This window comes from Mustela putorius, unplaced genomic scaffold (assembly GCF_011764305.1).
Source record: "Mustela putorius furo isolate JIRA1106 unplaced genomic scaffold, ASM1176430v1.1 tig00000095_pilon_pilon_pilon, whole genome shotgun sequence".
NCBI lineage: Eukaryota > Metazoa > Chordata > Mammalia > Carnivora > Mustelidae > Mustela > Mustela putorius.
This window is the reverse complement of record NW_025421280.1, coordinates 27145722-27158925: the sequence shown is the minus strand read 5'-3', so window position 1 is coordinate 27158925 and position 13204 is coordinate 27145722. Positions and strand designations below refer to the sequence as shown.

The following is a 13204-nucleotide window of genomic DNA, read 5'->3' as shown; positions in this document are numbered from 1 at the left end:
GGGAGCTGCCCTTGGTGTGTTTTAGTTGACCTGGATGAAACAGACTTGCGCATGAAAAGGCATCCAGTTGGATGGGTCCAATCTGTCCCTCAGGAAAATATGGCTTGGAGTGTTCTTGGTGGGATCCAGACGTGAGATCAGGTGGCAGTTCACGGTGATCGGCTCAAGCTGAAGATGGGAGTTTCGTGTCCCAGAGTGAGCAGCAGTTAACTTCCTGTCCCCATGGATTTTTCAGAAGCCCAAACTGTCCCCTGTAGAAGGAACGCCTCCTCTCTCAGGGACCCACTCATTTCTCTTTTTTCTCCCCTTCTCTATCTGTCTTTCTGTCTCTGTCTCTCTGAGCCTCCCTCTGGTCTCTCCCTCTCTCCCCTTACGTCTCTGTAGCACTCTCCATCTCTGGCTCTCTCCCCTTGTGTCCCCCTCTCTCAGTTTCATTTGGTCTTTCTGTGGGTCTCCGTTTCTCTCTTTTCGTGTCTCCCTCCCCTTATGTCTCCATCTCTCTGTGTCTCTGTCTGTCACTGTCTCCTCTCTCCCCTGGCCCTCCCCTGGTCCCTCTCTCATCTAACCTTCCTTCTTCACGCCTTCCGTGAACTTGTGCTCTAGTGCAGAATGAACTGTCTCCCACCAGCTACATTGGGGAGGTGGGAGTGTGGAGACAGAGGGCACCCCCTTTTCCTCATTCCCCAGCATGGCACTGCCCCTAAGCACCTCGCACAGGACGGACTTCGTTTTTGGAGCGTCCTGTCTTCTTCTAGGTCTAGGGTGGTGGATGTAGGACGCTGGCCGCAGGTCTCTCTCTTCCTAGGAGGCTCAGGTGGGTGTCAAGGGCCGGGACCCCCTTGTTTGGCCGTCCGGAGTGTTCCCTGCCCAAGCACAGCGAGGAGGAGCTGGGTCACAGGTCCTGGTGACATCATGGGACAATTACTGCCACAGTGAGTCTAGACAGACCTGCTAAGGATATTAACCAGGGAACAAAGGGGGTCTTTGTTGTGGGGTCAAGGGAATTGGTCAGATGCGGCCTTGCGGCAGGGTCTTGTCAGGTAGACCGGGGTGTAGACAATGCGCCGTCTGGGGGTGTGTGAGCCCTGTTCCTTTCACGGTATGTGTGCGGGGCGGCTGTGCTTGCTGCGGTGCGCTCGCTGCCGTGTCATGGGACTTGGGGGATGCTGCCACCCGCCTCCTCCCACAGGAGAACCGCCCAGCTCTCTTGGATCAGAAAGTGTCCAGAGGCAAGAGTTCAGCTAGATTACAGACCACCTATTTCTGATAACTCCCCCTGAACTTTGATAGCTTGTTCCTTCCCCTCCGTTGCCTGGTTTAAAATTGGAAGCAATTTGCATAAAGTGATACTGACAGGTCTCCGTACCCCTGTCACTGCGGGGAAGAGTATTTCTATCCATATCCCTTCTGCTTCAATGAGGATAGTGAACAATTCTGTCAACCTGGAATGTTCCCTCCCACCCCCGCTTCCCCAGCATTCCCCACCCTGCCTGGGAGGCAGCTGCTCTCCTGACCTCGGTCATCTTAGAGGAGTTTGACTGGTCTCAAGCTGCCAGTGGACAGGCGGGTATGGAGTCTGTGTCCCCCCCAGGTGCCAGCTGCTACTTGCTTAGCCTGAATTGGGGTGGGGGGGCAGCTGGCTCTTTTTCCTACTGACCCCCTACTCCCACTCCCATTGGCACTGGCGGGGGGGGGGGCTTCCATAATGAACAGAGACGCTCCTCTCCGGGTGTTTGATGAACAGGTGGTTTGCCTCACTGTGGGGATGCTGTGGGCGGGAGATAGCACGGGGTGGGTGTGCTGGTGTATATTTTTGGAGGCTGTTTCATTTTGTTTTTTTCTTAAGATTTTAATTTATTTATTTGAGAGAGACAGAGAGAGTAACAGAGAAAGCGAGAAATAGGGGGGAAACATGCTCCCCGCTGAGCAGGGAGCCCCTGGGATCATGATCTGAGTGGAAGGCAGATGCTTAACTCACGGAACCACCCAGCCGCCCCTATGGTGGCAGTTTTCTTAGTTTAGATTTTTTTTCCGCTGGTGAGGGGAGCATAGCTGAGGGCCCAGAGGACGTGAGGAGCAAAGTTTAGGATGAGAAGGTGACTCGCAGGGCACCTGGCTGGCTTCGTCAGTAGGAGACGTGACTCTTGATCTCAGAGTCGGGAATTCAAGCCCCAAGTGAGGCATGGAGCCTACGTTAAAAAAAAAAAAGTTGGAAAAAGAAGGTGACTCAGTCTGTGATCTCCTGGTGATGATGTCAGCTCATTTCCTACTACTGAGAACTGATGTGGGCGTGTGGCCATCCCACTAATGCTCAAAGAAATATCACCCAGTGGGGACAGCCGTTAAGTCACTCTGGGCAAGGGAGGTGGCTCAGCGCCATTGGACTGCCCATTCTGCCAGGCAGAGAGGATCCGTGGGAGGGTTTGCTGTTCCAAGCCAGGCATCCAGCCTTGGCATATTACATGTCTTTTTTTTTTTTTTTTAAGATTTTATTTATTTATTGACAGAGAGTGAGCACAAGCAGGGGGAGTGGTAGACAGAGGGAGAAGCAGGCTCCCCGCTGAGCAGAGAGCCCGATGTGGGATTCGATCCCAGGACCCTGGGATCATGACCTGAGCCGAAGGCAGACGCTTAATGACTGAGCACCCAGGGACCCCAGCACATCATGTGTCATAGTGACCTGGAGTGGGGGTGTGTGTGGTTATCGTGCCCCAGAGGTGTCTTGGGTTGGTCACTGATCGAGTTGGCATCCTGAGTGCCCCTGTGCACGGAGGTGGTTTCATGAAGTACAGTGCCTGGGCTTGTGGGGGGCCTGGTCCGTGGACAGCAGGCTTAACTGGGGACAGCTCCCCAGCTGGACCCAAACAAGTAAAGGTGATCCATTGAAGTCCTCAGTGTAAGTCCAAGAGATGGATTCTTTTAATTCCTGGCTTTTTAACATATTTTCACTTGCCAGAAAGGTCTGCCAGAGCCACAGTAAAATAAAAGGGTTGGTGGGGAGAGTCGTAAAGAGTGGAATCTTGGTGAGAGCAGGTCAAGATAGACAGATTAGCGACCTCATTCCAAGATAAAAGTCTTTGCTGGAGGCTCTCCCAGCCCTGGGGGCAGAAGAAGCAACCTTCCTTCTACTAATTCCACTGAAAGAACAATTTTGACCAGTTATAGAAGAGGGCGGAGAAGTAGTCCTTCCGTAACCAGATTTCCTCAAACGTTAGCATCGTATTACATTTGCTCTTTCTCTAAGGATAAATGAGATAGATAAGTATAATGTAAAAAAAATTTTTTTGACTTCCAAGTCATCTTATTTTATTGTGGTAAAATATATATAACATAACATTTACCATCTTAATTATCTTTAAGTGTACAGTTCGGCAGCATTAAACACATTCACACTGGTGTGCCACCGTCACCACGATCCCTCTCCAGAACTTTCTCGCATCTTCCCACACTGACGCTCGGTCCCCATTAAACGCGGACTTCCCCGTTGCCCTCCCTCGGCCCCAGCCCCTCCCTTCTGTGTCCTGTGTGGGTAATGATTTGGTGACTCTCGGGACTCCTATCAGTGGAACATTACAGGGTTTGTCCTCTTGGCGACTGGCTGATTTCAGGCAGCATAATGTCCTCAAGGTTCATCCACGACGTAGCCTCAGTCAGAATTTTTTTCCTTTTTTAAGACTGAATAATATGCCACCGCGTGGCTATACCACCTTTTGCTTATCCCCGTGCATCCACTGATAGACACCTGTGTGGCTTCCATATCTTAGCTATAGTGTTGAGCCCTGCTGCGAACATGGGCATACAAATATTTAAAAGGCTGCTTTCTTTCTTTCTTTCTTTTTTTTTTTTTGAAGATTTTATTTATTTATTTGACAGACAGAGATCACAAGTAGGCAGAGAGGCAGGCAGAGAGAGAGGAGGAAGCAGGCTCCCTGCTGAGAAGAGAGCCCCATTCGATACGGGGCTCCATCCCAGGACCTTGAGATCATGACCTGAGCGGAAGGCAGAAACTTTAACCCCCTGAGCCACCCAGGCGCCCCAAGAGGCTGTTTTCAATATACACCCAGAAATGGAATTGCTGGATCATATTATAATAATGTTTAATTGTTTGAGGAATTGCCCTGTTCCAAGTCATACATTCATTCATTTATCTATCTATTTAGGTTTATTTGTTTATGCAAATCTACACCCAGTGTGGGGCTCAAACTCATGACCCTAAGATCAAGACCCACATGCTCCACCAAGCCAGTCAGGCACCCCTGTTCTGAGTCATTTCTTTCTTTTTTCTTTTTTCTTTTTTTAATTTTATATATTTGACAGTGAGAGAGAGAGAAAGAGAGAGCACAAGCAAGGGGAGCTGCAGGCAGAGAGTGAGGAAGAAGCAGGCTTCCTACGAGCAAAGAGCCAGATGTGGGGCTCGATCCTAGAACCCTGAGATCATGACCTGAGCTGAAGGCAGAGGCTTAACCATCTGAGCCAGCCAGGTGCCCCTGTTCTGAATCACTTAAAGGTCAGTTGCAGACATGATACCCCCCCTTTTTTAATTAAAGATTTTATTTATTTATTTATTTATTTGACAGAGAGACAGTGAGAGAGGGAACACAAGCAAGGGCAGAGGGAGAGGGAGAAGCAGGCTCCCCACTGAGCAGGCAGTCCAACATGGGGCTTAATCCCAGGATGCTGGGATCAGGACCTGAGTCGAACGCAGATGCCCAACGACTGAGCCAACCAGACGCCCCACAGACACGATACCCCTTGTCTCCCTAAATAATTCATTGTGTTTTTCCTAAAACACAGGCTCAGCGCAGTGATTAAAATCAGACTCATTTAACATAGATACAATTCTAGAATCTACAGGTCTTCTTCAGATTTTACCAACACCTATTTAATATTTATTACTAAATTGTTAATACTTAATTATTAATAAGTGATTAATTACTAATGCATCACTTGATCATTGATTTATTAATGATAAAATTCTATCATATGTTGTGTTCAGTTGTTTACCTCTTTAATCCACTGTAATCTGGAAGTTTCCTCAGTCTGTCTTTGTGTCAAACACGACGAGGTTTGCTGGGAACTGCTCACTCCTTGGTGGTGTCTTTCAGGATGGATGGTTTGCTGTTTCCTCGTGATTGTACTGAGGCTGTTGGTTTTGGCAGGAATCCCACAGAAGTGTTGTGTCTTTCTTGGTGCATTGTATCAGGAGGCATCAGAGTTTGAAGTATTGCCGTGTTGTTGCCCTTGATCACTTGCTACAAAAGATGAGATCTGGTAGTTTTCTCTTCTTGTGCTTTTAATTGAAAAGTGTCCTGTCATATGATACTTTGTACCATACAAATACTTCTTTAGACTTCCCCACACTCCTTTTAGCATCTCTTGCTGAGTCTTGCCTGAATCTGTTATATTTTATTTTATTTATTTATTTGACAGACAGAGATCACAAGTGCAGAGAAGCAGGCAGAGAGAGAGGAGGAAGCAGGCTCCTTGCTGAGCAGAGAGCCCGATGTGGGGCTCGATTCTAAGACCCTAAGATCATGACCTGAGCCAAAGGCAGAGGCTTTAACCCACTAAGCCACCCAGGCACCCCTGAATCTGTTATATTTTAGTTGATGAATACCAAATGGTGGTTTTCTAATCCACCATTCTTTCTTTTTTCTTTCTTTCTTTTTTTAAGATGCGGGGCTCCATCCCAGGACCCTGAGATCATGACCTAGCCAAAGGAAGAGGCTTTAACCCACTGAGCCACCAGGTGCCTCTAATTCCATCTTTCCTTTGACATTTTTATGGCCTTTGCTGTAGGAGTCTATTTGTATCCGTGTAGACTCATGGATACTTACTGTCCTCAATATGTGACAATTGCTTACTGTCCTATTTTAATATTCAAATTGTCCCAGACTTGGCTCATGGCGGCCCCTTCCAGCTGGCTCCTGTGTCCTTTTGCTGTGTTCCTATCTTCTTCCGTGCATATCTTTCTTTCTTTGGTCCTAGGCTCACTTTTTGTAAATCAGCTTTATTTCAGAATAATTTTAGAGATGAATTTAGGAGTTTAGAAAGATTACAAAGAGAATACAAAGAGTTCTTGTCTGTGCCTCACTTGATCTCCCCTGGTGTTAACATCTCTTGTAACTACTACATTTCCGCAAAATGAAGAACCCTGCTGCTCCATTACTAAAACTAAAGTCGAGACTTTATTCAGGTTCATGGATTTTTCCCACCAATGTCCTTCTTCTGTTCCATGATCTCATCCAGTCTCTTCACTGCATTTGTCAGACATCCCTTTCTTTTTTCCTTTCTGGTTTCTACCTAAGTATTGGATATCAGGTGCTTCATGTCATTTAAAAAACAAAAACAAAAACAAGATAGAGGGGGTGCCTGGGTGGCTCAGTGGATTAAGCCATTGACCGTTGGTTACGGCTCAGGGTGTGACCTCAAGGTTGTGAAACCAGGCTCCCTGCTCAGCATGGAGTCTGCTTGAGAATCTTTCTGGCTTATCTTCTCTCTTGAATGAATAAAATTTTAAAAAAATTAAATAAAAACCAAACTATAATCTAATTGAAATATAATCACATACCATAAAATTCACCCTTTTGAAATAAATACTTTTGTGGGGTTTTTAAAAGTATATTCACAGAATTGTATAACCATCACCACTAATCTAATTCCAGAACATTTTCATCGCTCCAGAAAGAAACCCCATGCCATTAACTGTCACTCCCCATTCCTCCTTTCCACCGTGCCTGGTAATGACTAATTTACTTTCTGTCTCTGTGGATTTGCCAGTTCTGGATATTTTATGTGGAATCATACGGCATGCGGCCTTTTATGTCTGGCTTCTTTCACTCAGTGTTATGTTTTCAAGCCTTGTCCATGCTGTAGTGTGTATACGTCCAAGCTTCATTCCTTTTTATGGCCGAGTAATATTCCATTATATGGACGTACTGCATTTTGACTAGTCATTCATTCCCTGATGGATATTTGGGCTCTTTCCACCTTCCGGTTGTTGTGAAGGGTGCTGCTGTGGATATTCGCATACACATTTTTGTATGGACATAGGCTTTCATTTCTCTTGGGTATACATATGTGTCGGAAGGGAACAGAAAGGTCCTATGGGAACTCCAGGTTCACCCATGTTCTTTTCCAGCTGCAGCCTTGAAATTAGCAATTTTGACATAAAGCCTTCATTTTTGTCTTCGGTAATAACATTTAAAAACCAGGAGCTGGGGGTTGGGTGTGCTCACTGCTACTGGGGTGTCATTACCTCTTGAGCTCTGTCAGGGAGCAGAGGTGGAAAACACACACACTCACGCGTGCACACACACACACACACACACCCTTACCTGTACCCATTTCTGTGTCAAAACCCTGGAGTTTACACAGATAACCTCCAATTTTTTTTTTAACCCCAAAGATTTTTATTTATTTATTCAAGAGAGACAGAGAGAGAGGGAGAGGAGCAGAAGCAGAGGGAGAAGCAGGCCCCACAGAGCAGGGAGCCTGACATGGGACTCAATCCCAGGATTCTGGGATCCTGATGCGAGCCAAAGGCAGACGCTGAACTGACTGAGCCACCCAGGCATCCCCAGGCCACTTCTTATTAGCATTGATGCCTCACACACAGATGCAAGAAATGTACACAGGATGTTCGAGGTGGCATGGCCTGTAATTGTGGAAACTTGGAAGCCACTTAAATATTCCAGTGTAGCAAAATATGTAAATCTACGGCAGCTCATGTCTGAGATGGAGTACTGGGCTCCAGGGAAAAGGGAAGGAAAGAGATCTACATGGAACAATCTAGCTAGACCTCTTCAACAATGACTGAGTAGAGAAAACAAGCTGAAGGATACAGTTGATGTACAAAGAATACTGTGTTTTCTCAGGTCTGCACAGGTGTGTGTGCTGTTTACAGTGCTTACGGGTGAAGTCTGGGGATGAGATCTAGACGGGGTTTCCTCAGACTTGATCTGTATGGATTTTTAAAATATGCTGCATTTTTTAAAAAGATTTTATTTATTTATTTGATAGAGATCACAAGTAGGCAGAGAGGCAGGCAGAGAGGCAGGCAGAGAGGCAGGCAGAGAGGCAGGCAGAGAGAGAGGAGGAAGCAGGCTCCCCGCTGAGCAGAGAGCCTGATGCGGGGCTCCATCCCAGGACCCTGAGATCATGACCTGAGCCGAAGGCAGAGGTTTAAGCCACTGAGCCGCCCAGGTGCCCCTATGCTGCATTTTTTTAAAAAAGATTTTATTTATTTATTTGACAGAGATCACAAGTAGGCAGAGAGGCAGGCAGAGAGAGAAGAGGAAGCAGGCTCCCTGCTGAGCCGAGAGCCCGATGTGGGGCTCAATCCCAGGACCCTGAGACCCTGACCCGAGCCGAAGGCAGAGGCTTAACCCACTGAGCTACCCAGGCACCTCAATATGCTGCTTTAATGTCTTTTTTTTTTTAAGATTTTATTTATTTATTTGATAGAGATCACAAGTAGGCAGAGAGGGGGCAGGGGAAGCAGGCTCCCTGCCGAGCAGAGAGCCCATTATGGGGCTCAATCCCAGGACCCTGGGATCATGACCTGAGCCAAAGGCAGAGGCTTAACCCACTGAGCCACCCAGGCACCCCAGCTTTAATGTCTTTAAATATTAATTAATTCTAGCATCTCTGTTGTTTCTGGGCATGTTTCTAGTAATTGATTTTTCTCCTCATTATGGGTCTTAATTTTCTGCTTCTTTGCTTCTCCGGTGAATTTTGGTTTAATGCCAGACCTAGTGGATTTTACCTTGTGGCCCACCGGATACTTTTTAATTTCCTCTGCGTGTTCTTGAGCTTTGTTCTGGGATACAATAAAGTTGCTGGAAATAGTTTGATCCTTTCCAGCCTTGCTGTTAAGTTTTGCGAGGCAGGACCAGAATAGTCCTTTATTCTGGGGCTAATTTTTCCCCCCTTCCTTAAGAAGTTTTTCCACTCTGACTGGGAGGAACACGAAGTATTTACACCCTGTGTGAACTCTGAGGGTTTTTCCCTCTGCTGCTTTCAAGTAGCTCTGTCCCTGGTCTCGCACCTATATATGCCCATTAGTTCTCAGACCCTCAACAGATCTCCGCATTACTGAGCTCTTCCCTCCCCTTCCCCTTAGCTGTCTTCTTTCCAGAATTCCACTCTGCAAACTGTAGCCTTCTTACCCTTTCTAGAACCCCAGCTTTAACTCCTCAAGGTCAGAAAAGTGTTATTTTACACGCTTTGTCTATTTTTTTCCCCAGTTGTTCCAGATCGGGGGCGAGGGGCATAAAAATCTGATTCCTGAGGTTCCATTTTAGCCAGAAGAAATTTCTCTCTTTTTTTTTTAAGATTTTATTTATTTATTTGACACAGAGAGAGAGAGATCACAAGTAGGCAGAGAGGCAGGCAGAGAGAGAGGAGGAAGCAGGCTCCCCGCTGAGCAGAGAGCCCGATGTGGGGCTCGATCCCAAGACCCTGAGATCATGACCTGAGCTGAAGGCAGAGGCTTAACCCACTGAGCCACCCAGGTGCCCCAGCCAGAAGAAATTCCTTTGATTTTTTCTTTTTAAAGGAAGCACATACATGTTTTATTTATTTATTTATTTATTTATTTATTTTTAATTTTTTTTTTTAAGATTTTATTTATTTACTTGACAGAGAGAAATCACAAGTAGATGGAGAGGCAGGCAGAGAGAGAGAGAGGAGGAAGCAGGCTCCCTGCTGAGCAGAGAGCCCGATGCGGGCCTCGATCCCAGGACCCTGAGATCATGACCTGAGCCGAAGGCAGCGGCTTAACCCACTGAGCCACCCAGGCGCCCTACATGTTTTAAAATATAGTTTAAGTTAACATCTTTGGAGCCATTTTTAGGCACTATGCCTTTTATGTATATTGTTTTATTTTTCCTCCCTGTGACAGGGGTACTGCTGTTAATCCCATTTACAGATGAGAAAACAGAGGCACAGAGTAGGTGAATGACTTGCCCAAGGTCACCCAGCCAGTGAGTGGTAGGAAGAAAGAACAAAGGTGGTTACCTGGCTCTGGAGGCTGTGACTCCTACCTTCCACCATCCATGCAGTTAAGAGCTACTTTTTTCTCTCTTTTCTTTGTTTACTGAGATGAAATTTACATACTATAAAAGTAACTGTTTTAAAATGAACAATTCAGTGGCATTTAGTACGTTCACAATGTTGTCCAACCACCACCTCTATCCAGTTCCAGAACGTTTCTGTCACCCCAAAGGAAATCCCATCTCCATCAGTAGCCACTCCCTATGCTGCCTTCTCCAGTGCCTGACAACCTCTAGTTCCCTTTCTGTGTCTATGGATTTGGCTGTTCTGGACATTTCATGTACATGAAATCATACACTGTGTGGCCTCCTGTATCTGGCTTCTTTCACTCAGTACACTGTTTTCATGGTTCATCCACATCATAGCATGAATCAGGGCTCCATTCCTTTCCATGGCTGAATAATATTCAATCATGTGGCTAGATTGCATTTAATTTATTTATGCTTTTATCCACTGATGGGCGCTTGGGCTGTCTCTGTCTCTTCATTATTGTGCATAGTGAGGAGTTACTTTTTAAATTTATCTTAAAAGGTTGTTCAAATAATATCTACACCTATCGTGGGGCTCAAACTCATGACCTTGAGATCAAGAGTCACATGCCCTTCTGACTAAGTCAGCCTGGCAACCCAGGAACTACTTTTGAATGTAAGAATGGATGAAAAGAAAAGAGAGGGTTCAAGGTAGCAGCTAGTCCAAACCCACATTTATAGTTGAGGAAAGTGGGCACTTAGGTCTACATTTTGCCTAGTCTACGCTTGAGCTGGTCAATTGTTCAGCCAATATTCACGAGCACCTGCTCTGTGTATGTCCTGTCCTGGGGCAAGGACACCACCTTATGGGGCTAGAAGTGCTTCTCAGGAGGCTGAGACATGAAGGCTAAGGAGAGAGTCCACTGACCGGAAAGTGAGGGGAAGAGTGTTCCACACAGCGAGAACAGCCAGTGCAAAGGTCCTGAGGCAGGTGTGAATCTGGTGTGCGGGAGGCTATGTGGGGAGGCTGAAGGAGGTGAACCAGGGAGGGGGGATGACGGGAGAGGAGGGCAAGGAAGTTGGCAATGTCCTGCTCCCACAGGGCCTCATAGACCATGGTGGGGAGTTAGGATTTTTATTCTGAATGTGGCAGGAGGCAAAAACAGAGTGGGAGCCGAGGAAGGGTAGGATGTGATTTTTGATTCTGCCTTGGGAGGCAAGAGGTTGGGGCAGTGTGGGGTGGGAGACCACGGGGCTTGGGTCTCCAAATCAATTTGCCAAACAAAACTTAGGGTACCCCAAACCCTCCTACGCTGTTGGTGGGAATGCAAGCTGGTGCAGCCACTCTGGAAAATAGTATGGAGGTTCCTCAAAAAGTTGAAAATAGAGCTACCCTACAACCCAGCAATCGCACTACTGGGTATTTACCCTAAAGATACAAACATAGTGATCCGAAGGGGCTCGTGCACCCGAATGTTTATAGCAGCAATGTCCACAATAACCAAACTATGGGAAGAACCTAGATGTCCATCAACAGATGAATAGATAAAGAAGATTGGATATATAAAAAAATACATATACATACATACAGTGGAATACTATGCAGCCATCAAAAACAAAATCTTGCCATTTGCAACAACGTGGATGGAACTAGAGAGTATTATGCTGAGCAAAATAAGTCAATCAGAGAAAGACAATTATCATATGATCTCTCTGATATAACGAATTTGAGAGGCAGAGCGGGGGACTGTGGGGTGTAGGGAAGGACAAACTGGAAACAAGATGGGATCAGGAGGGAGACAAACCATAAGAGATTCTTAATCTCACGAAACAAACTCAGGGTTGCTGGGGGGTCATGCGGGGAGGGACAGGGTGGCTGGCTGATGGACATTGGGGAGGGTATGTGCTATGGTGAGTGCTGTGAAATGTGTAAGCCTGATGATTCACAGACCTGTACCCCTGGGGCAAATAATACATCATATGTTCATTAAAAAAAACTTGGTGGGGGGGCGCCTGGGTGGCTCAGTGGGTTAAAGCCTCTGCCTTCAGCTCAGGTCATGATCCCAGTGTCCTGGGATCGAGCCCCACGTCGGGCTCTCTGCTCAGCGGAGAGCCTGCTTCCTTTCCTCTTGCTCTGCCTGCCTCTCTGCCTAATTGCGATCTCTGTCTGTCAAATAAATAAATAAAATCTTTAAAAAAAAAAGTTGGGGTACCCCATAAATCCCACGGGTGGATCTCTCTGATATCCACCAGGGTAGCATTTTCAAATCACTGAGTGAGATCTGGGAGTTCTATGAAACAGCCCTACTGATAATTATTACTCGGAGTATTCACTTTACTATGAAGAATGCTCAAGGAGAAGAGGGTCCGTCCATGCTTGTGTGGTCATTTGAAACCCTCACTCCAGGCCCACGGCACGCAGCAAGCCAGTGAGCGTTTATGAATCGGTGGAAATGGAAACAGGGATCCCAGATGTAAAGCCTTCTAGGGGATTCCACTGGCAAGCCCCCTTGCCTGCTTCATCTCCAGGTGCCCACACCCTTTACAGAATGTCCACCCTGATCCCACTGCACAGTCCAGGAAGGTGAGGCTTAGATGAGAGGGGAACGTGCAGAGTAAAAATACTGATGACAGAGAAATCATTGTAACCATTTACAAAGTTTCTCTTAAGGTATGTTTTAAATGTCTTGAAATTGACTTCACAGACAATGTCACCCCTCTCGCCTCCCAGCCACGTGCCTCAGCAGCGGTCTGCAGCCCACCCGGGCACCAGTGTTTGCCCTCATCGGTCTGGCCATGAGATTTCCTGGGGGGCTGGGCTCTTTCTGATCATGCACATCATTGGGCTTTGTGACAAGAATGGGGTCCCAGTTCCCTGTGTTGGCGTTTGAGACTCCCCCCACACATACACCTCATCCCACCTACCCTCCAGGTGTCCTTGTCTCCAAGTGACCTTGATGCACTTTCTTGGGGAAGTAATTTGGAATGATCTGTCCATAAGGAGGTGCCTGCCTTGCCAAGTGTTGGCTACTTTCCAGCCACTGCGGTCAAATGAGCATGACGTTGGGACAGCGTGGATAGCAAGGTCAAGGCAACCAGATAAAGAAATCCTGAAGCCACTTAAGGAGATGCGGGAACTCACCTGCAGTGAATTAATTCAGTGAGGCCAAGCGCGTGCA

The 13204-nt window shown here is 46.8% G+C and overlaps 1 protein-coding gene across 3 annotated transcripts in view; it reads left to right on the top strand.

Moving 5' to 3' along the window:
- PGPEP1 (pyroglutamyl-peptidase I) overlaps positions 1-13204 on the top strand; it is a 30758-nt gene that overhangs the window by 4110 nt on the left and 13444 nt on the right. Inside the window, exons 1-2 of one of the 3 annotated variants that reach the window (XM_045081557.1) lie at positions 115-195; positions 806-932. The exons of 1 other annotated variant lie outside the window; for it this stretch is intronic. The gene's annotated coding sequence lies outside the window, so the exon portion shown is untranslated. Of the gene's footprint in view, positions 1-114; positions 196-805; positions 933-13204 lie in introns of those variants that run through there. One more of the 3 variants, XM_045081548.1, reaches the window with a different exon arrangement.